The 25778-nt window shown below is 34.0% G+C and overlaps 1 long non-coding RNA gene across 1 annotated transcript; it reads left to right on the forward strand.

The window, feature by feature from the left end:
- The first annotated feature begins 8526 nt into the window (after nt 1-8526).
- On the forward strand, nt 8527-10086 carry LOC149936351 (uncharacterized). Its single transcript, XR_016472237.1, has 5 exons — nt 8527-8601; nt 8667-8702; nt 8767-8793; nt 9895-9933; nt 10003-10086. It is a non-coding gene; the product is annotated as an uncharacterized LOC149936351 (long non-coding RNA).
- The last annotated feature ends 15692 nt before the right edge of the window (nt 10087-25778 follow it).

Genomic DNA, 25778 nt, shown 5'->3' on the forward strand with positions numbered 1-25778 from the left:
TTTTAACAATTACATAATTGAATTATATTTTTCTTATTAGGCTGAACCTTCCTCTAGTGCTTAAAATAATTTTGATAATTCTAATATTAATAGTTAACGAGGTATAAGGTTCTAACTAAAGGGTAGTTTGGGCGCTTGTCCACCTTGTTTAGCTCCGGGGGTCCGAATTAAAACGTAATAACTTAATTACTTTTAAATTTAAAATTGTCAAAATTATTTTAGGCACTAAACAAGAGGCTGTTATACACTTAAATAATAATTTTATAAGTTAAAACACGAAATTAAAAGAGTTCAGCTTTAAATAGCGCGAAAGTAGACAATGGCCACTGTAGTCTACCCCCTTAACCGCACGAAATATATCACACCTATCAGAAATTTCACCGTCCTGTATCATCCTTTTTTGTTCAAAACCTTTTAAAGCTAAATTTTCCAGATATTCTGATTAGAAAGTTGAAACCGAATGAAACTGAGTTCGTTAATTTTAAACATTTTGTATATTGAACGCTACCAGATCTATTCAGGCCCGAAATATAAACATTTTCCTTAAGAAAGACTTAATCGTTCGCAGGGGAAGAAAGTGAAAGTATTTTCGAAGCTCGCCTTGAACAATTAAACAAATTGCTCGTGTTTCATTATAATTTGGCCTAAGAATTGCAATTGATTTTCATAAATAATATTACAATATAATACGAAAAAAATACGCAATTATACATTTTTGTTTAATTTTTGTGTAATATTTTAATATTAATTAAGCGACATTTTAACCAAATTCGATATGTTTTATTCCAGGCTGATAAAGCTTTCGACGAAATTAAAAAAGTGAGTAAAACTATGTTTATTTTGAATCGTCAAAATCCACCCGCTTATCTATATAACTCGCAATTGGCGTTAGTTTCATACAAGAAAAGTTACAAATATTTTTAAACAGTAAAAGTTTTTGAATTGGAGAGATAATTCCACTTAATCCTGTGGAATTTTTAAGTAGAAGTAGATTTCCTTTAGATTGTACAAGTTACTAGTAAAATTATTAGGTCCAATAACAGTGTTTATGAAAGTATGTTTCTTGTAGATTTTGAGTCACTTATAAAATGATTAAGCATATTGGAACGCCCATGGTAACGCTGAACTTAGCAGTGAATTTCATATCAAGCTAGTTAAAGGTCCACAGAATCGTTTGAATTTCAAATATCTACCTCACTCAGACGTAGCTACCCACCTTACGAAAAACGTTATCCCGTATCACCCCCTCAAAATTGATACGATTCTGTGGCCCATTAATTCAAATTGCAATTGAGACGCTTTTAAGTTACAATATATAACTTTTAAAAATTATTTGATTTTAGATGTGCAAACTAATGAATGAAAAGGTAAGCGGTAAAGAATGCACTTTAAGGCAGAATGCTCTCTTTAGTTCTAGTTCCAGTGACACTCTTTGAATTTTGAATTTGTACAAACAAGAATTTCCTATATATAGTGCCCCATATAGTTTGAAATTTAACTTTGTATTAACTCACTTTTCTCGAGTGATATCTCAATCAATAATCAAATAAGTATTACCAAATCTATTTTAAGCACTGAGAAATTGTTTAATCTCCACACAGAAAAAATCGAGGGGTAAGACAGTCTCAGATAATCTGTACACCGAGTTCGTGCATTTAGCGCTGTTAAAGGTACGTATTTTCAAGAGTTCACGAGTTCCATTAGGAACTGTCAAAGGTACGGCAGTGTACACCGAGTTCGCAGAGTGTCTTACCCCTCGGGAAAAATATGTTTTCGATGACAAGGCTAAATTATAGACCAATTACTGGAAGTATAGAAAGCCCATTTTATTGCCTTGAAGTGCCCAACTTTTGAGATATTTTTGTTGAACCTTTCACGTTTTTCAGGAATTAAAAGAAGTGATAAGCTTTGTGAGTACTAAATAGTTCTAAATAATATTAACCGGAAATCTATTACTCGTTTTACTGAAGTGCTCGACCAGAGCATTGCAAAGAAAATGAAAAATAATTTCTTTAAACTTGGTACCTCTTTAAATCATTTATTGTATTTTTGACATATAAAGAATCCGAACTTGCGTCAAACTTACAGATTTTTGGTTTATAAAGGTTTGAACGTTTCGTCCATATGAGATCACTTTCATTCTGTTTGACTTTGACCCTCCTCCTCCTATCGGTGGAAGTTAGGCCGTTACTCTTCTCCATCGCCTCGCGCTAAGCCTATCTTCCGCCGATACGGAATAAGGTGGGCAGACCGAATGATTGTTTCTGCCGTTATTTCGGCAGATGATCAGATGAAGCTCCCGATCGATAAATTTATAATTTATCGTATTTTATGTACAAGTACCGTCATTAGCTTAGTAACTATCCGTTATTGGAAGAGAACAACGGTGCTGATATATTATTGTTTGAACCCCGGATCCACCAGGTGAACGTACCCCTAAGAGTGAGGGTAAAAAAACTGCGGAGTTTGTCTTTGACCATTGTCATAGAAAATACATTATTAGGAATTTATTATTTTTCAAGCATTTTCCTGATGAAAGGGATCAAAACGATATGAAACGCTCGTGCTTCTACCTCACATCCTATAGCAGAATGAAAGAAAACTGCACTAGTAATGACTTGAGAAATCAGTGTAGATATGAAGTTGCCGAAATGGAAGGTAAGATCTAGCAAGTTAATAAAAACGTAATTATTTTAAAATTTGATTTAAACGCTTTTCTCTAAATTGAATTCCAGCTCGATAGTCACAATATAATTTTCATATATATTCGAACAATAACGTATTTATTTTAGACTTTTTACCTCAAATATCTCAGATCAGAAGTCAAAGTGTAAAATTATATCCATGATTCGACATATTACTTGATTAGTCCTAACTTAAGATTTTATAAAATCGGTTTTCGTTATAAGCATAGCACTTATTCGAAATTTCAAATTGGAATCGGAAAAATATCTCTAGGATAAAACAATTATTTTTGACCTTAAATATTTCACTCACAGTTTGAAGCTCAAAATTATCTGCTTCACGCCAATTTGTGCGAAATTTCATTTGGATCGCTCTTAAAACCCTTTCTGAAAAATCGTTTCAGTAATTGTTGTGATCGAATGATGGCAAATCAAATTGGATTTCCATTGGGGGGATCGCCGAGAAAGCTTTAATTCAATAACAGACGTGATAGAACAATTCAAAATTGCTTAGAGGGAAGCCAACATTTAGAGATTCGATTTTATACTATTTATTCTAGATAATAATTTAAAAGCTTTGAGTAAAGGAAATTCCGGTATCCTTTAAAAAAAACCCTTGTAACACTACTTTAAGCTATGGTTCATGTTAATAAGCCAAAATTCCACTGAAGGAACAAGTAATTTTAAACAATTTAAAATGTCAAATGTTTCATATTTCTGATGCCTCTATGCGTTTAAGATGAAATGGCTTGGTCCGCTTTTGTAGAACTGGAGGGCTGCAGTATATTTGCCTTTTCGGGTCGACCCATTTATATGGCTCCACAGCATACCACGAACCAAGTATACCTATGTCTACGGGCAACGGGTCCAAACGAGTGGAAGCCGTGGACCATTCGTACGGTTACGTTGGATATAGAAAATACGAGATTACTTTTAGCGGTCACCTATTGAGGACAAACAGCGAAGAAAAAGTGGGAATGAAGGGATTGTCTCCTGCCTGAAAGATGATGTAACCGCGCTGAATCCTACAAATAAGCTTCCTACGTGTACAGTTGGGGAATTTAACGCACGCCTGAAAAACATGGATGTCAAGGAATACACCAAATGCGAGCTACTTTCTTCCTCAGTTTCGAGTTTCGAACCGAGGATAAAGTTAATCTGACTGAAAACTTTAAAGGCGCAATTGCTTGGACGGCGTGAGGTCTTCTAGATTATACGATTTTAAATTCCGCTCTATACGATCTATTAACGATATTGGAAATAGACGGTGATGGCTCATTCAGTTTAGGAAGTGACCATAATGGACCTAAAAATTCCTTGTTCCTATCCTACGAGTGGTTTATTTCCTCAGCGTTGAGTTCAGAAAAGGTGGTTTGATTTATCGCGCGCTTATCGCAACAACGATGAAAGGGTCGTGATGGCTTGGACAAAGTTTATACGCGAGCGATAAAATATTTGGTCTCTACGAAGATTAACCCAGTAAATAAGACGAAAGCGGATCTTATCTTATCGAAAAATAGCATTGTCCAAGCTATATCTATTCCTACTCAAATCGCGTCTTTAAAGTTTCGCAGAGTCTCGCAGTATCTTAGATGAGTTGGTTTTAGCTGAGCCAGGATTAGTGTGGATAAACTGTTTTTCCTCACTCATAATTGAGATTGCTAGAAAAGAATCTCGTCTGCTTAACGTAGCCTTCCTCGACCTAAAAAAGCTTACGATTCCGTGTGTAGTTCTTAACTCTGACACACGCTATTTAGAGAAGGATTTTCGCCTGATTTCGTTGGTCATCTCGAATCTTTTTATAAAGATACGAACTATAGATATTGGTTAGGAGATATATCTAGATACTTTATACCTGGCCAGTTTGGACTAAATTGGACTAAATCAAGGATGCCCAATGTCACCAATACTATTAGCGCTTTACCTCTAACCCTTGGACCACCGATTTAAAAGCTCGCTGGAAGTATTCCACTCGCAACACCCATCAAGGTCCATATTCCGGGCATGTTTTTGCACACGAAGTCTTTACCACGGCTGAATCACCACCCGCCTTGCAATGTCTTCTAAAAATCTTTACGTGACTTTGCCTCGGAGTACGATCTATCTTTTAGTACGGATAAATGTGGGATCAAGGCCTTCAACGCTCCCGATAACATTCTCATGTGGAATATTAGCCTTCAAGGTCAAGATCTTGCTTTGGTATAAAGTTTGCAGCCGAAAAAATTACCTTCAGTTAAAGGATGTGGCGCTTAGAGAAGAAACTTTGACCATACAATGGGCTACGATTCATAAGTGTACACACTCGTATGACCCGTTAGGCGTTAACCGTACTCTTCGGAAGAGAGGGGCGGTACCTGGTCTAACTTATATCCATGAGGTACTAAGCTACCCTCGGGACTCGGTACGAAAGCTCGATCAAGCTCAAGTATATGGGCGGTAGAAAGAAACTTTACGAGCGTGACATAGGAAGACTGCGATTCCTAAGCGAAGATACGGTAGCGCGGTAGTGAAGAAAGTTCCACGGGATACAATGCTCAATGGACGACAAGACTCGACGTTTTGGATGAGAAGTATGTCACCGACGTATCCAGGGCGGTTATTTAAAACGAACGAGAATGGAGGAGAGTGGCGGAAAAATCAATATATCTTTCTGCGTATAAAAAGAGGAACGAAGAGGTATTACAGCACTCTAATATGGAATACTATCACCTTAAGCAACGTCTTTCAGTAAAACCCTTTTATTTGAATGACAAAAAGAGGCCACTCTTTTTCTTGTTTAGGATTGGCGCTCTACTAACAGCAGGCTTTATGTTTTCCATATTTCGTGATGACCCAGGGCAAACCCGTCGGAACATTTGGGGTCAAGGGGGGTACAGCTTGGATACTGAATTAGGCAGCCTCCTCTTCAACAGCCTTTTAGTGCCCCTTACGGACCAATTTGGCGCCCTTTCCTATTTTAAGAGGGGAACATTGCACCCCTGTACCACTCCATTCTTACAACACTGACCTTCACGCGAAGGAGAGGCCTTAGAGGGCACGGAACACGCACTAGATCCCCTTCGCGCTTTTAAGACTACAGAAACTTCCGAACTCGAAGACATCACTGAACTCTTAAGGGTTTTTAAAAATTCTAAATTGGCCAAAGGTTGATGCGGCCAAAGCAATTTGATCCCAGTGGTATAAAATGAGAAACAAAAAATTTTAAATATTGTAATTATCCCTTATCTCTTTATTTTTAAATTAATTTCATTATAATTGGTAAAAAGGTTTCATCTCGTCCCTGTCTTAATAGGGACTATGTGTAATGGGGTGGAATAAATATTAATTAATAAGCGTCAAATGCAAATGTGTGGCACTTATGAAATGGTTTCTTTAATTAATATTCATTCATCCATCATTCTATTTCGAAAATATACAAGATGGCAATTTCTGTTTGATATCATCATAAGTAACATAATAGCAATAAGTATGTAAATTCGGAAAAATTATCACCGAACTGATTTTCAGCGCTATTGCGCATCTCGAGTAAGTTCTCAGCACAGAGCCACCTAGTGTGTAAATATGCGTAAAGCGAAATATACTACTACCAAGGAAAATAACACGCTGCTCAGTTCGAGTGTAAGTCCAAGTTGGAGCTTGGCGAGAATGTCACTGCTGGGAAAAGATTCGGTCAGGAAATTAGCATTAAAACAATGGGAAATGTCATACTTATTAATATTATTTTACTTATAATATCATCATATAATCATATAAGTGGATTTATTTATACATATATGTATATCATATTGTATACACATAAGTTGAAACACTTAAGACTATTTATAAGATAATTCATTATTCTGATTCAAATTAAATGAATGTCTCATTTTCATTTTATCATTTATATGTTTCAGAATTCATTGGCTCTATGTCTAAGACCAACAGTGAAAAGTATCCATGCTTCAAAGTAAGTACTCTACTTCGTCATAGGTTCGCATTGACCTAACAACGTTATATTAGTTACCTCCACTATTATTTTTATTTCATTAATTGATTATTTAAGAAAATGTTTTTTTCTTTACTTTCGCTAGTTGTAATTTGTGTAACCTAGCACATTTCTTTGTTTTTTAAGAAGGAAATTTCAGGTGTATAGTACCCAATTCTAGTGCTTAAAATGGCTTTGTCCTTTTTAAATTCGATAGCTAGTTCGTCGTAGCGTATTTAAACGAATTTCCTGGTTCTCAAATGAGCTGGATCATTATGCAAATACTGGGTGGTTTGGAAAATTGAACGATTTGGTTGTTTTTCTGAGAGTTATTTTATTTACATTTTGTTTTTCTACGCAAAATCGATTCGTACCCACCAACGTTTCAATTATTTTATCTGTGAAGGTATTTAGAGAAACTGAATCTACGCCAGCAGATACTAGCACGTCTACTAGAAACTTCACTCGAATAAATATAGGGGCTATGTTCAGTAACGCTCAACGGACTCACCCTTGACTAACCTTAGAGTCCGCTTTCTTACTGTGCGGGTTTTCGTGTCTCCGGTTTCGAAAATATTTTTTCAGAAAATTGTTTCTTCTACGTTGAATCTTACCGAAAGCTGCCCAGACAAAAATAATTTAAGCACTAGGTGAATGTTCGATATTTTAATAAAAAATAGATTTGGTTGTAAAGTTTAAGTGTTAGTTGAGGTAAATATGATGATTAGGGTGTCTCTAGGAGGAAAGGAGCTTTCGCGTGGAATCTTTGGTTTCCTGAGTGAACCATTGTTACGCTTCGTCTGGTAGGCCCTGACGTCAGCGGTCTTTATTATTTTGAAATCTCTAAAACTTCAGAAAATCCAGGTTTCCACAATTTTTACTAAGAAAGTTTAATATCTGTGTCTGCCACTAGAAGGCGTACGAACTAAGGTATTTTGCAAAGTAGCCTCGCTCATCAGTGTGGATATGTGGTATAATGAGGCAAAAAGAAGCTAAATATATTTAACTGTAATTTGGCTTCCAAAGATTCAGTGTCTGTTCAAAGGCTGGACATGTTTTGCAAAAGCAAGATATTTATGTAGTTAGAAATGTAGCATTTAATCACCACTAACATTATAACTACATTCTGTCTAAACTTGCAGTCATTTTAAACTCTGTTACTGACTTGAGCCTGTGGTGGTGCCTTGGGTTATTAGCCTAGCTGAAGAAATATCGCGTGAAAGTAATTAGACTTAAAGGCTGTTATAAAACTATAAATGTAGCTCATAATTTATCAGTAAATGGCTGCAACTAAGCGAATCTGTATTATGGCTGTTTCCTTATAGAATTTCAAATGCAATATAGTGTGCAATACTACTAGAAGTTCCACTGTTTTTTTATTGCTTGTGTCTAAGGTGAGACCATCAGTAGTAGGGTTCTGCTACCCATGCTGGATTTGTCACCTGTCCGGGCTTCGGGGACGCTGGCGTAGGGCACTATGATGATAGGCCTCCGGTGGTATGGTCTCTGTTACCAGGTACACCGGGCTATAAATTCTGACACACTGTTTTTTATTATAAAGAGTCTTAATCTTAAGTAAAATATTTCATTATAAATATCATAACATTAATAAAACTGAGCAATATAAAAATGTCGTTTGTTCACTCCGAGTCAAGTGTCCTAGAGCTAATGCTGTTCTAGCTCCGTCAATGAATGACCTCCTGAAAACATCTATATATAAGTTACATAATTTTAGTCCAAATCCAAATAAAAATAATTTTATAAGTTGAAATTGGAAAGCCAAGTCAACGTTTATGTTTCTTAAGTTTCCCCAAATAACATGACCGTTCGAAAACCTTTGGAAGTATAAGGGCACGTAATTCATCTCGCTTCAAACAAATGGCTTATTTCTTACAGGATTATCTTGAAATGATAAAATTGGAAGTGCTGATATGCAAAGAATACGTCAAAGTGGTTGGTGACATTATATATTTATTAAAAATAAATATTACGTTACTTTATATTTCATATTTTTACAGAAAAATGACACTGATAGTGATGCCGCTACTGGAAAGGTAAAAGGGCCCTATTAATTACTAAAAATTAAATTGAATAATATAATAGAAAGTTCACTTGTAGATATGTGAAAACGGCAATTGGAAGAAGGTGAGTTTAAAATGAAATAGCACCCCTTCATTTTATTGGACTCTCACGTTGTCGCCGGTTATTTTGAGTTGAGTCTAATTTTCGCACTGCATGCAAACCTTAACACCGAATGTATGTAAAATCTGCAATTCGAAGGAAGCGAGTTTAAAATTGAATTACCGCCGCTTAAGTCAACTCAGAGGCCCCCCCTGCAAAAATCTCTTTGAGGCCCCCCTTTTCAGTTTTTTTTTTGGTTAGCGGGGGCCAGTGCCGTATTTCCGCCTAGGCCAACTTAGGCCGTGGCCTAGGGGCCCATCCTTAGAAGGGGCCCTCCAGTGACCGTAATTACTGTATTCAAAGGCATAAATCTATAATATCAATCGTAATTTATATTGGAGAAATTCCTAGGTAGAGGATTTTGTTTTAAAATTATCAAAATTTCTGCCTTGCAGTTTACGGACGCAGCCTTAAATCGCCATGTTGCATAATTATCGCATATTTAGTCGACGATTGTTAAGAGCTTTTATTTAGTAATATAACCGTAGAGCTCAGACTCTACTCTGAATCAGGGAAATTCAGGCACAGCCTAGTTCCAGGGATAAGAAAAAATGCAGCACGTGAAAAGGGGGCCCCAGACTCCTTATCTGCCTATGGGCCCAGGATCTCTAAGTCCGGCCCTGGCGGGGGCCCCCGAAGCTCGACATCCCCCGGCACCGCGGGCCCTGCGGATCATCAGCTACGCCACTGCCAGTATTATGTTTCGTGGAGGCATGCAATTGAAAAAGATTTCCGTATGTTTTGGGCGGAAACAAGCCCCTGACTACGCCACTGACTAAATTTTTGTGTCCTAACGCTAAATATTCCGTTGAGTCTATTTTCCGTTCTCGACAGAATCACGGCGGAAAATGCTTAACAATTTAATTTATCATGGAGTAGCACCTTGACTCCTCTAATACTCTGCTTCAGTAATATTATCTGCGAAAGCACATAGATTGACGCGCCATCTTTTAGCAGTTTCGGCCCGTCTGAAATGCAATAAACTACCGTAGATGGCACCGCCATAAATTCTGAAATCATGTGTTTATTCATAATGAAATATATACAAACTTTAACTTTCAACAGATGCTCACTATCAAGATCGAACTTATAAGAAAATCAAAGGTTTATGAACATAACAAAAATATTTTTTTTTAATTTAGTTGAAATATTTATATATTGTAAATTTTATAGGTCTGCTATGAAGATGTGGAACAGATATACTTTGATATCGTGAATAAGAAACGACTTGGCTCTAATACAGCCCCAAAAGAATAAATTATTTTTGCTAAATTAACGCGGTGTAAATTTATTTAACTATGTGATAAAGCGGGTTCAAAGGATGCCGGTAAACTGAGGCCCGGCCACGCTGGAAAGAGATTTTAGCGAATTATGAAATTATTTATCATACCATTTTAATTTAAGGGGGAAGAATACAGTAAAAGCCTCTTTTTCGTTCAAGCTAAACGTTTCTGTTTTAACAATTACATAATTGAATTATATTTTTATTAATAGGCTGAACCTTCCTCTAGTGCTTTAAATAATTTTGATAATTTTAATATTAATAGTTAACGAGATATAAGGTCCTAACTAAAGGGTAGTTTGGGCGCTTGTCCAACTTGTTTAGCTCCGGGGGTCCAAATTAAAACGTAACAACTTAATTATTTGTAAATTTAAAATTGCTAAAACTATTTTAAGCACTAAACAAGAGGCTGTTCTACACTTAAATATTAATTTTATAAGTTAAAATACAAAATTAAAAGAGTTCAGCTTGAAATAGCGCGAAATTAGACAATGGCCACTGTAGTCTTCCCCCTTAATGTTTCAAACCAGAATGGAAATATTTAAATTGATGGTTCATTTTCATTCATTAACTGATGAGTGGCCCGGACTGACCCGGACGGTTAACCGGCCCTCGCCTGTTAGATCGGGGCCAACTCAAATTGGGGGCCAAAGAGGATACATTTGGCATTAATGGGAAAAGGGGCCAACACGGTTGCGTAGCCGGTGGGGCCAACTTCTTGCCAGTCCGGCCCTGATGACTCAAGGCTCACTTTGACAATATCTAACACGATTCAAATGACGATTACGATTATTCGCCCAAAAAACGTATTTCCAAATGAGAGATTTAATATCAAAAAGGCATTAGAAGATAATACTCTTTCGACAACGGCGTAATTTTTAGCTAAGGATGATAAAATTAGCGAATTAGTAGATTAGTCCATTATAAAAAGGGATAAAAAAGCTAAACCCTAAACAAATTTGAAGAAAATTTAAAAACTTACATAGCTCGTACCGATAGGTCTTCGAGCAAACAAAAGACGCGAAACTCGGACCAACAGATCTTCGAGTGAAAAACTAAATTAAAAATAAATAAAATAAAAATAAAAATAAAAATAAAAATAAAAATAAAATAAAATTTTATTTATTTTTAATTTAGCTTTTCATTCGAAGATATATTGGTCCGAGTTTCGCGTCTTTTGTTCACATAATAAATCCGAATTCACAAACACACCTTAACACGGGGGTCGGACATTTACCGAAATCCCGTACACCTGGTCTAAAATCGCAAAATCTTTCAACTCTCTCTATGGTAAATTAACATTGAAATCCCAAAATCACTTCAAAAAGTAATGATAAAATCGCCAAAATCTCTACGAAATCTCGAAATCCCGTACAAAATAATGGCAAGTGTCCGACCCTCGATTAAACACAAGTTTAAAAAGCTTTTAATTTTAGTTCAGTTTTTCATTTCCCTATTGTTTCGATTTTCCAACAGGGTAGCTTCGACCAAGAGTGTTGTCATGTTCTTATATCATAACTATTAATAAGAGTTAGCTTTGACCATTTGGTAAATTGTCCTTGAACTGAAACATAGAAATATTTCCCAAGGTAGTTTGTTTAGTTTCGCGATAATTGGAAATAAAAATTAAGCTCATAAAAATCATGACTATTGTTTGATTCACAATCATCTAAATTCATAAAACTAAAAGTTTTTCCATGGTTAGTGATGTCTAGAACAAATTCGTTGTACTCCCACACAACCGAATTCCCATTCGACCGAATCAATATATAGCGAATATAAAACTAGCGCCCAGTTGGCGGGGTCCCATTTAACCGAATAATAATATATAATATAATAATAAGTGTAACAATTAAATATTGGTCGTGAGTTTAAAAAATATTTAGTTTCGACACGTTAGTAGTATAGACTAGGTTGGCATTATGTAGAGGGGTTTTAATTTATCCATATGAGTTAGGGCTGGGTTAGATTAGAATTATCTTAGCGTACGATACCGTTTTGATTAGGTTAGGTTAGGGACAATATATTCCAAATTTTTCCCCGATCCCGAAAGAATAGGTAGACCTAAAATAATTGGTCCCAATTATTGAACTACATTGAAAGAAGTAGGAAATGCATGGAAAAAAGTGGAAAATGCGTTGAAAAAACTGTGGAAACCTTTATATAAAATTCGCCAAAATTGTAGGATTAGGTCGAATGGGAATTGAAGACAAGCAACAAATTCAACTTCAAAATCAACTCACCTCATCTAGACATTTTTGTTACAAAATTTTTAAAACGAAATAAGACAATATATCATGGCCATTTTAGTACACACAATCCCCTTGATGTATTTCGTATTTTTTGCATAATACCTTTAAAATAAACGCACTATAATAACCTAAGAGAGATTTGGTCAAAAATGAGCGTTTTCTCAACCACCCTTTATATTAGGCATAGCCAACTAAATTATAGCACCCTAACATTCTATAAATAGAATTGGAACTCCAACCAGCCATCAAAAGGGAATAAACCCCTAAACTTGATAAAACTAAAAAATAAATTAAACCATACTGGTAAAAAAAAACAGTACCCCCTAAATTACATAAAGCTCAATAAGCTAAGGCTAAAAATAAACCTAACACCGGTCTTAAGTAAAAAATCATTTTATTACTATATAAGGGCCAAATCTGCTCTTTAGTCATTAACTTTAGACCATCCGAAAAAGGTTGTAAAAGACCCATATAACCCACCTTATTAGGCCCCTTACGAATCTGAATATACCCTAATACCTTACGCTCTAATAAAGTAAAAAAAGCAACACTTACGAGAAGACACACTAATATCAAAGTATAACTTAAAATTAACAAAATTGTTAAAAAAGACACTGTCTTATAAATGAAGCTTAAATTCAACGCACTAATCTGCCATATTAACCAAATAAATTTTAATTAATTAACATTATATAAATAATTCATAGATTCTGGTCCTTTCGTACTAAGAAACTTTTTAAAAACTATAGATAGAAACCAACCTGGCTTAAACCGGTTTGAACTCAAATCATGTAATTTTTTAATAGTCGAACAGACTAACTAGTAAAGCTTCTTCACCTTACAGTTTAATTAATTCAACATCGAGGTAACAAACATACTCTTCGATTAGAACTCCAAAAGTATATTATCCTGTTATCCCTAAAGTAACTTAGTCTTATTTCACCAAAAATGGATCTTCATTAATTTTAACTAAACTAAGTTTATTAGCTACCGCCCCAGTATAATTATCTTAACTGTAAAACTAGAAAAAAATTTTAAAACTAAAAAAATTAAGCTTTATAGGGTCTTATCGTCCCATAGAATAATTCTAGCATTTTTACTAAAAATTTAAATTCAAAATATTTAAAAAGATAGACATACCCTATTTATCCCTTCATACCAGATCCCAATTAAAAACCAAATGATTATGCTACCTTAGCACAGTCAGGCTACTGCGGCCCTTTAGTACAACCAGGGGGCAGAATTTACTTTAAATAACCATTCTTAAAGAAATGTTTTTGATAAACAGTTAAGGTAAATGATTGCCGAGTTCCTCTATTAAACTTAAATCCAAACTAATTCAACTAAAACTTAATCAAAAAATAACCAGCTCTTATCTCTACTAATTAAATCATTATGAACAATTTTTTAAAGCTACAATCTTCTCTTTATAACCCTTCAATTCTTTTCAAAAAAAATGTTATTAAACAACAAGCCACTATTAAACCTTACTAACTACCCCTAACAAAAAATATAAAAATCATTGGACGCCGTACTACCCAACCGGGAACCCCGACCATGAAGAGCAGGACCGATGCTAAAATCGCCCGGCCATCCATCAAGGAGAGCCGCGTGTCCGTGATCACCAAAGTCTTCGCCACCGAGAAGTCACTCGCCGAGAGATAAGTAGAATGAATTTCTAAGAACAATAGAACTTGAACGCTATCGCCATAGAGTCTTGTAATAGAGCATAGTAGCTAAGTATAAGACTATAGAGCAATAGAGCGTTTTCATTAAATGATTCGAATCATTCCCCTTTTAATTATCCTGAGAGCCAGTAGACGTAGTCCTGTATATTTTAAGTATTTAGTGTATTTTAGATAACTTAGTGTATTTAGTATTTAACCGTACTACAATTTTTAGTATTCAATTAAACGTTTCTTAATTTTCATCCAAACTCGTAGTATCCTTGATTATTAAATTTAAGTCATAGGTTTAAGTGTATCATTTAGATTAGATTAAATCTTTATGTATAGTAATTTTTAGTTTAGTCTAATTTTAAATGCTAACGGTATATAATAAGTTGGCCGGGGCGGAATATTGGGCTCTGACCATAAAATCGTTACACACTCTAGATTTCCCGTGGTCTGAATTTATCATAACGTTATATCGTTACTTATTATAATAATTTACTTTTAATTTTTTGAGATAGTATGCTTATGTTAAAATAATTCACAGTTTAATACAAAGAGAGAGGGGGGGGATACACAGTCAATTTTTCATCATATTCAATTTATATTCTGGAGCTTTATTACCTTAATTATGCTATTAACATGAATTGGTGCCTCCCCTATCGAGGAACCTTACCTCAATTTAGGACAAGTTTTTACAATTAGATACTTAACCTACTTCTTATTAAGACCACTAGCTATAATGATTCAAGATAATAGACTAAACTAGTCATTTAGCTAAATTAAGCAATTTGCTTTGAAAGCAAAATATAGGTAACCTAATGATTTATTTAATTCAAAACTAAATTTTAGGGCACCTATAAGCAAAAGAGATAAAGGGAGAATTAACATTATTATTAATACTATTACCTGACCTAAGCCCTATTTAAATTCTAAATTTAACTCAATCTATCTGACAAAGTAATTAAAAACTTATACTAAGACTCCGTATAAAAACCCAAAATATCCCAAAACCAAAGGCAAAATACCCCTTCAAGCTAATATTATTAACTTGTCATAACGGTAACGAGGAAAAGAACCTCGCACTCACAGAAAGAAAAATATAACCACAAACAAGACTAAAAAAAAGTCTATATTAAAAAACAAGTAACAACTTAACAAACTTATGAAAATAATATTGCCATATTCTGCAATAAAAATTAAAGCAAAACCCCCAGAGCCATATTCCACATTAAACCCTGAAACTAGTTCAGACTCACCCTCAGCAAAATCAAAGGGACTACGGTTAGTTTCAGCAAGACAAGATAAAAACCATACCCCTAATAAAACTAATAAAAGACCCACCTTTACTAAAGAAAAGCTCCAACTCTCCCCCAAATTAAAACTTCCCACCAACTGGACAATACCCAATAAAATTAGAGCCAAACTTACCTCATAAGAGATAGTTTGGGCCACAGCCCGATAGCACCCTAACATTCTATAAATAGAATTGGAACTCCAACCAGCCCCCAAAAGGGAATAAACCCCTAAACTTGATAAAACTAAAAAATAAATTTAACCATACTGGTAAAAAAAACAGTACCCCCTAAATTACATAAAGCTCAATAAGCTAAGGCTAAAAATAAACCTAACACCGGTCTTAAGTAAAAAATCATTTTATTACTATATAAGGGCCAAATCTGCTCTTTAGTCATTAACTTTAGACCATCCGAAAAAGGTTGTAAAAGACCCATATAACCCACCTTATTAGGCCCCTTACGAATCTGAATATACCCTAATACCTTACGCTCTAATAAAGTAAAAAAAGCAACACTTACGAGAAGACACACTAATATCAAAGTATAACTTAAAATTAACAAAATTGTTAAAAAAGACACTGTCTTATAAATGAAGCTTAAATTCAACGCACTAATCTGCCATATTAACCAAATAAATTTTAATTAATTAACATTATATAAAAAATTCATAGATTCTGGTCCTTTCGTACTAAGAAACTTTTTAAAAACTATAGATAGAAACCAACCTGGCTTAAACCGGTTTGAACTCAAATCATGTAATTTTTTAATAGTCGAACAGACTAACTAGTAAAGCTTCTTCACCTTACAGTTTAATTAATTCAACATCGAGGTAACAAACATACTCTTCGATTAGAACTCCAAAAGTATATTATCCTGTTATCCCTAAAGTAACTTAGTCTTATTTCACCAAAAATGGATCTTCATTAATTTTAACTAAACTAAGTTTATTAGCTACCGCCCCAGTATAATTATCTTAACTGTAAAACTAGAAAAAAATTTTAAAACTAAAAAAATTAAGCTTTATAGGGTCTTATCGTCCCATAGAATAATTCTAGCATTTTTACTAAAAATTTAAATTCAAAATATTTAAAAAGATAGACATACCCTATTTATCCCTTCATACCAGATCCCAATTAAAAACCAAATGATTATGCTACCTTAGCACAGTCAGGCTACTGCGGCCCTTTAGTACAACCAGGGGGCAGAATTTACTTTAAATAACCATTCTTAAAGAAATGTTTTTGATAAACAGTTAAGGTAAATGATTGCCGAGTTCCTCTATTAAACTTAAATCCAAACTAATTCAACTAAAACTTAATCAAAAAATAACCAGCTCTTATCTCTACTAATTAAATCATTATGAACAATTTTTTAAAGCTACAATCTTCTCTTTATAACCCTTCAATTCTTTTCAAAAAAAATGTTATTAAACAACAAGCCACTATTAAACCTTACTAACTACCCCTAACAAAAAATATAAAAATCATATGCTAAGCTTAACCCTAACAAACTTTTTGCTATTCTTTGTAGCTGAATAACACCTACCTTTTTAATTTCTAAAGAAACCAGATAACCTAAAATTCGTGTAGCATCTCACTACTAAATACTTATTCTATTAATTTTGTCACAATTAACACTTAAGTACCTAACTCATTCTAATTCGGGAAACTAAAATATATCTAAAATTTTAACCTACCCTGAGACAAAAGGTACAAAAAATTTTACTTTTAACTAAATCTTTCAACACCTTCACAGTTCACACTTATCTAACTTTTTCAAAAAAATTTAATACAGCAAAAAAAATAATTAGCTTATTCAACCAAATTTACTCTAATATCCAAACTAAAAAATATTCATAAGAGCACTCCGTTATACAAAGAACTATTTAATGTAAATAAATCGCTTTAAAGCTCTACTCTAACCTCTAGATACAAGTTCCCTTACATCTACTTTGTTACGACTTATCTAATATTAAAATTAGAGTGACGGGCGATATGTGCATGTTCTAGAGCCTGATTCAACTCATCTTATTAATAAAAATTTACTAATAAATCCTTTTTCACATAAAAATTCAATTCACGATCCAAACCTTAAATAAAGTAACACATCTCTACCCTAGCATAAACTACACCTTGATTTGAAGTGACAAAACCAAACTATCTATAACGAAAACTAACAATTTATTTAGCTAAGTAATCTAACAACAACGGTATATAAACTCAATTACTTAATAAAAACCAAGGTAAGATTTATCGAGGTACATCGATTACAGGACAAGTTCCTCTAGGAGGATAAAACACCGCCAAATTCTTTAATTTTAAAATTATTCCTTAAAACAATATAAGTTAGCATAAAAGGGTATCTAATCCTAGTCTTTACCCTAACTTTTCATCCAACAAACCATAAAATTTATTAAAAGATACTATTTCACTAGTTAACTCAAAATTTTTTTTTAAAATTATAGCCAAAATGTGCATAAACAAACTTTATATAAACCTTACGTATAACCGCAGCGGCTGGCACGCTTTTAGCTGGCTAATTCACTTTAATCTATATATAAAGAAATTAGATAAACATAAATAATATTTCTACCTTCAAAATCTATCAAAAGGCGTATAAAACTTTAAAGCGACTATAAAAGATTTTAGCTTAAATTAATCTATCCAATAACTTGAACAAAACAATAGCCTCCCAAAAGAATACCTAACTGAACTACCTAACAATAATAATAAAGTATAATAAAACCTAATTTTTCTTTTTCTTTGGTGTGGGGGTAAAAAGAAAAAGAAAAAATTAAGTTTAATAAAGACAACTTATCTCCTGTACCTTCAAAGAGCACCGTGCAGCAACACCAAAACTTAAAAGTAAGCTAACTAAGCTTTTAGGCCCATAACCTAACGATGAGAATAACTCCTTTTATAATCATAAAACCTGCCAACCTAATTTTCTTAATGATAGTTTTATTAGGGCCAATAATCTCCCTTAGAGCTTCCTCCTGATTCTTAGTCTGATTTGGCCTCGAAATAAACTTGATAGGCCTTATCCCCTTAATCATTAATAAAATAAATATTAGTAGCTCAGAAGCTGCTATAAAATATTTCTTTGTGCAAGGGGTGGCTTCCTCAATACTTATTATCAGATCCGTTCAAATGGAAATAAGTTTTTCATCCTCTTCCCTTACACTCTTAGCATTAATAACAAAAATAGGGGCAGCCCCTATACATTTCTGGGTTCCAACGCTATTAGAGAGCGTCAGCTGACTAAGCACATTTATCATCCTAACATGACAAAAATTAACCCCTTTACTTCTAGTAACTTTAACAATAACTAAAATAAGTCTCTTATTTTATATTGTATTATCATTAATTTTTGGGGCCATGGGGGGATTCAACCAAACTTCCCCAAAAAAAATTGTGGGATTTTCGTCTATCTCCCATCTAGCGTGGCTTCTAGTGGCACTAGAGCTTAACTTAAAAGTTTTTATAATTTATTTTCTTATCTACTCAAGCACCTTAGCTATTTTATCGAATATTTTAAATAAACATAATATTAATTCACTCAACAAAACCATATTTATATCCAAGGGGTCAAAACTACCCCTTTACTTACTGATATTAAGTTTGGGAGGGATACCCCCCATAATTGGATTTTTCCCTAAGATCCTAGTCCTAATACTACTATTGGCAAATGCTAGATATCCCCTAATTCTCTTAATGTTATTAAGTTCTATAATCAACTTATATTTTTATCTACGAATTACTTATACTGCCTTAGCTATATTTAATCAAAGACCTCCAAATATGCAAAAGAAACAAAACTGATTATCAACTTTATTCCTTTTATTGGGCCCTCTAATCATCCTAAGCTTTTAAAGCTTTAAGTTAAAAAAACTATAAACCTTCAAAGTTTACATTAATCAAAATTAAGTTTTAATAAGCTATATCTTAAAATTTGCAATTTTAAATTTTTTTTGAACTATAAAACCATAGTAAAAGGAGTAACCCATCAATAAATTTACAATTTACCTCCTATTTTCAGACATTTTACCGCGATGATTATGCTCAACTAACCATAAGGATATTGGAACACTATATATAATTTTTGGGGTTTGAGCCGCTATAGTAGGCTCTGCCCTAAGTATCCTAATTCGAATTGAGTTAGGGCAACCAGGCTCAATAATAGAAAATGAACAAATTTACAACGTAATTGTAACCTCTCACGCTTTTGTTATAATTTTCTTTATAGTTATACCTATTATAATAGGAAGTTTCGGAAACTGGTTAGTCCCCCTAATGCTAGGAGCCCCAGATATAGCATTCCCCCGTTTAAACAATATAAGATTTTGGTTACTCCCGCCCTCTTTTCTCTTACTCTTAAGATCTACTATAGTAGAAAGTGGAGCCGGAACAGGATGGACAGTCTACCCCCCCCTATCAAGAAACTTAGCCCATAGAGGGCCTTCTGTTGATCTCACTATTTTTTCTTTGCATTTAGCAGGTGTCTCCTCAATTTTGGGGGCTGTAAATTTTATTACAACTGTTATTAACATACGAACACCAGGAATAATTTTTGAACGAGTTCCTTTATTCGTCTGATCAATTAAAATTACAGCAATTCTTCTCCTACTTTCGCTACCAGTTCTCGCAGGGGCTATCACGATACTTTTAACAGATCGTAACTTTAATACTTCTTTTTTTGACCCCGCAGGAGGAGGGGACCCAATTTTATACCAGCACCTCTTCTGATTTTTTGGGCATCCAGAAGTATATATCTTAATCCTCCCTGGGTTTGGGATAGTTTCCCACATCATTAGACACCAAACAGGAAAAAAAGAACCGTTTGGGACATTGGGGATAATATACGCAATGCTAGCTATTGGAATCTTAGGCTTTGTCGTGTGAGCCCACCACATATTCACTGTCGGGATAGATGTGGACACACGGGCATATTTCACTGCTGCCACAATGATCATTGCAGTACCCACAGGAATTAAAATTTTCAGCTGGTTAGCAACAATACATGGATCAAAGCTAAACTTAGACCCCTCTCTGTATTGAAGTCTAGGTTTTGTCTTTTTATTTACTATAGGGGGGCTCACAGGTGTAATCTTAGCAAATTCTTCACTAGATATCATCCTCCACGACACCTACTATGTGGTCGCACATTTTCATTATGTTCTATCAATAGGAGCGGTTTTTGCCATTATGGGGGGTATTGTTCACTGAATACCTCTGTTCACAGGACTAGTTATAAATCCTAAATGATTAAAAACACATTTCATCCTAATATTTCTGGGAGTTAATTTAACCTTCTTTCCCCAACACTTTTTGGGTTTGGGGGGGATACCCCGACGCTATTCTGACTACCCAGATGCCTACACCTCATGAAATATTATATCTTCACTTGGTTCCACCCTATCCATAATTGCTATAATTTATTTAATTTTTATCATTTGAGAAAGTATAGTAGCCCAACGAATTATAATCTTCTCTTCCCATATACCAACTTCTGTAGAATGGGCCCATCAACACCCACCAATAAGTCATACTAACACCCAATTAAATTTAGTATTCAATTATGGCAACTTGAAATAAAATTCTCTTCCCAGACGCAGCTTCACCTATTATGGAACAAATAATCTTCTTCCATGACCATACTTTAATTATTTTAATCTTAATCACTATCTTAGTTTCATATATAATAATTAATTCATTAATCAATAAATTCTCAAATCGACTCTTACTAGAGGGTCAAGAAATTGAAACTTTCTGGACAATCATCCCCGCCTTCATACTTATTTTTATTGCTTTCCCATCGCTACAACTACTTTATATAATGGATGAAACAAACCACCCAAACATAACTATTAAGACTATGGGGCACCAATGATATTGGTCATATGAATATACAGATTTTAAAGACATTATTTTTGACTCTTATATAATCCAAACAAATGACCTTTTAAAAGATAATTTCCGACTACTAGAAGTAGATAATCGAATAGTGGTCCCAACTAATATTAATGTTCGCCTTTTAATCTCAGCCACAGACGTAATCCATTCATGAGCAATGCCCTCAATAGGGATTAAAGCAGATGCTATCCCAGGACGAATCAACCAACTCCCTCTTTTATCCCTACGAAATGGAGTATTCTACGGCCAATGCTCAGAAATTTGTGGAGAAGAACACAGTTTTATGCCCATCATTCTAGAAAGTATCCCCACACAAAATTATATCAACTGAATTAATATAGGGGGATGGGCAGATACATAAATAATATCATTAAGTGGCTGAAAGTATAAGCATTGGTCTCTTAAACCATCCTATGGGTCCCCCCCTTAATGCAAAGGGTAGTTAACAAATAACAGTATTTTGTCAAAATACAATCGCAGTCGCCCCTTTTATTGCCACAAATAGCCCCCATAATATGAACTAGTCTTTTCTTTTACCCTCTTATTTTAATAAGATTAACTTTAATTATGCTAAGTTTTTACAAAAAATTCAATCCGAGAGCTATAAACAACCACCCAATCCAACAGAACAAAAACTTAAACTGACAATGATAACTAATTTATTCTCCACTTTTGACCCATCTACTTCACAAAATTTCTCAATAAACTGAATTAGAGCCTTTAGCCCTATTTTCATTATACCCTTCTGATTTTGGCTACTACCAACGCGGAATAATATTTTAATAAGTAAGGCTATAAGCTCCTTAACTAAGGAGCTTACAGCCCTACTTGGGAGAACTGCAACACAAGGGATACCCCTAATTATTATCGCACTAATATGGATAATTCTAATTAATAATTTAATAGGGCTATTTCCATTTATTTTCACCGCTACTAGTCACATAGTAATTACACTAAGCTTAGCCCTTCCAATCTGAGTCACATTTATACTATTCGGATGGCTAAATAACACAAATAGGATATTTGCACATTTACTCCCCAACAACACCCCAATTGCTTTAATAACTTTCATAATTCTAATTGAAACAATTAGAAATACAATTCGACCTATTACTCTTGCTATCCGACTATCTGCTAATATAATTGCAGGGCACCTGCTTCTAACACTCCTTGGTAACCAGGGAGCAATTAGTTCTCTAACTAAAAGAAGACTTATTATTTCAACACAATTCTTACTCTTAACCCTAGAATGGGCAGTGGCTATAATCCAAGCTTACGTTTTTATCGTTTTAATCTCTTTATACTCAACAGAAATCCATTATGAAAAACTTTCACCCCTACCATATTTGGGATCAAAGCCCATGACCCTTAATAACGTCACTTAGTATCCTATTTATAACTTCAGGTATTATCAGATGAATCTACCTAAAAGTTAACTTTTTACTATTAATTAGACTAATGATGTTATCTCTATCAGCCTACCAATGATGACGTGATATTACTCGAGAAGCAACATTCCAAGGCATACACTCCAATAAAGTTATAAGAGGACTCCAATGGGGTATAATCCTCTTTATTATTTCAGAAGTATTTTTCTTTATCTCATTCTTTTGAGCTTTTTTACATAGAAGATTAGCCCCTAATATCGAAGTAGGAATAATCTGGCCACCTCAAAGAATTCAACCTTTTAACCCCCTCCAAATCCCATTACTTAACACAACAATCCTACTATCTTCAGGCATCTCAATTACATGAGCACACCATAGACTCCTACATAATAATTTTTCACAAGCTAAATCAGCCTTAGCAATTACTCTAGCCTTAGGAGTGTACTTCACACTTTTACAAGCGTGAGAGTACCTTGAAGCCCCTTTTACCATCGCAGATTCAATTTATGGCACCACATTTTTTGTCTCAACAGGATTTCATGGCTTACATGTAATTGTAGGGTCTACCCTTTTAATAGTCTCCTTTCTACGCCATAACAACTTTCATTTTTCAAGTCTTCATCATTTTGGGTTTGAAGCCTCAGCTTGATATTGACATTTCGTAGACGTTGTCTGATTACTTCTATACTCAATAATCTACTGATGAGGTAGCTATCTACTTAGTATAATCAAAGTACACTTAGCTTCCAACTAAAAAGTTTAAATAAATTAGATAATCATTATTACACTAGTTTTAATCACCCTAATAATTAGAATCTCATTTATATTACTCACCTCTAATTTAGCTTTTACCCCCCACACCGTCTTAGAGAAAATCTCTCCATTTGAGTGCGGATTCAACCCCTTATATAAAAACCGAATCCCGTTTTCCCTCCAATTCTTTTTGATTGCACTAATCTTCATCGTATTCGACATCGAAATTGTAATTATAATCCCCATCCCTATTAGAGACTTTATCTCAATAACAATAGTAACATCCGTTATTATTCTAATACTTATTTTGATACTAGGACTATTACACGAATGGCACCAAGGGGCACTTAATTGAGCTTAAGGTTAGTATTTAAAAAATAAAGTTTAATTTGCAATTAAAAATTGTGACCTTACCTAGCCTTACTCCCTTAATAGTAGTATAATATTACATTCAGTTTCGGCCTGAAAGAAGGAAAACCCTATTAATCTTAATAGAAACCAAATAGAGGTATCTTATTGTTAATAAGAAAATTGAGGATACTCCTATTAAAGAGACTAAATAAATAAAGCCGCTAACTTTAAAGATGTTAATTGATAACATAGTCTTTATTTTTATGGTGTAAAAAACACGTGGGATTTTCAGACCCAAACTACCTTTGGTTAAAAATACTTATAAAATTCTTACCCTAGTTGCTTCAAAACTATATTCTAATTAAACTATACAAGTAGTAAAAAAAACATCAAACTGTAATTAGTAAAATAAAACCTAACTGTGAGCCTAAAAAATTATACTGATAACTTTGCATTTTTACTCTTATCTCACCTAAAACTTCATAAGTACCCACACCTCCTATTAGTTCATTTCAACCTAAATCCCCTAGGACTATCATCCTGCCAATTTTATCCCCTAAAAGTATCCCAGGGTAAGAACTAACCCAACTTAAAAATCATATTCCCAATAAAAAATTTATTATCACATTAACAAATTTTGCTAAAAAACTTCTATAAAAGACATTTAAGGCTACTAAAAATAACACCAAAAGAACACAAGTAAAAGTAAAAACTTTCCCCCAAAAAGATAAATAAACACCAGAGACATAATCCAAAGTAAGCCATTGAACTACCCCACCAAAAATTACACCTAAAAGTCTTATACCCCCAATAGAAAAATTTATAGTACTATCCTCCTTGTAAGCTAATAAATATCTCCCCTGGTAAGCTCTTATACATAAATAGTAAACTAAACGAAATCTATAAATTACCGTCATAAAAATACCAAAAAAAAAGCCAAAAACAATAAAGAAATTTTTAGACCCTATAAGATATAACTCAATAATTAAATCTTTGGAGTAAAACCCACAGGAAAAAGGAACCCCACACAATCTTAAAAAACTTACTAGGAGCCCCAAGCCTACAAGAGGGGAACTCTGTATTAATCCTCCCAAACCCCGAATATCCTGGTAACCAAATATACTATGGATAACAAAACCAGCGCATAAGAATAATAAGGCCTTAAAAATAGCGTGGATCAAAAGATGAAAATAGGCTATTTCTCAGAGGCCTAAAGAAAATGTAAACACTATCAACCCTAATTGACTCAAAGTAGATAAAGCAATAACTTTCCTAAAATCTATTTCCACACAAGCACCTATACCACCCATAATGAGAGTTAATAAAGAAATAACCATTAAAACCCCCCTTAACTCTAAACCTAAAAGACCCTCAGAACGAAGAAGTAAAAATACACCTGCAGTCACTAGAGTAGAAGAATGCACTAAAGCAGAAACAGGAGTAGGAGCTGCTATAGCAGCTGGCAACCAACAAGAGAAAGGTAACTGTGCTCTCCTAGTTATAGCCCCTAAAATAATTAAAGCTCCAACTATACTTAAGTTTCTACCCAAATCCTCTAGAGAAAACCAAATAAAATTCCATCTCCCTCTCGAAGCCAAAAAAGAAATACCTAATAAAATACCCACATCCCCAATACGATTCATTAAAACAGTGATTATACCAGAATTATAAGCCTTAATATTAGGATAAAAAATTACTAAACAATAAGAAATTAAACCAAGACCATCCCACCCTAGTAACAAAGATACTAAATTAGGACTTAAAACAAATAAACCCATACTCAAAACGAATAAAACGACCAAATAAGAAAATCGCCTAAAATTTAAGTCAGTCCCTATATAACTTCTTCTATAAAAAAGTACAAATCTTCTAATAATCAACACCACAGAAAAAAAAAATAAGCCTAGTCAATCAAACAAAAGTATAAAACTCATTCTAACACCCCCTTCATAAAGAGAATACTCTAAAACAAAACTTTGGCCTTTTATTAATAAATTTAGCCCAAAAAACAATACCCCCACGAAACACACTCTTAATAGTATA

Source organism: Leiobunum rupestre, chromosome 7, assembly GCF_980474605.1.
Source record: "Leiobunum rupestre chromosome 7, qqLeiRupe1.1.hap1, whole genome shotgun sequence".
Lineage (NCBI taxonomy): Eukaryota > Metazoa > Arthropoda > Arachnida > Opiliones > Sclerosomatidae > Leiobunum > Leiobunum rupestre.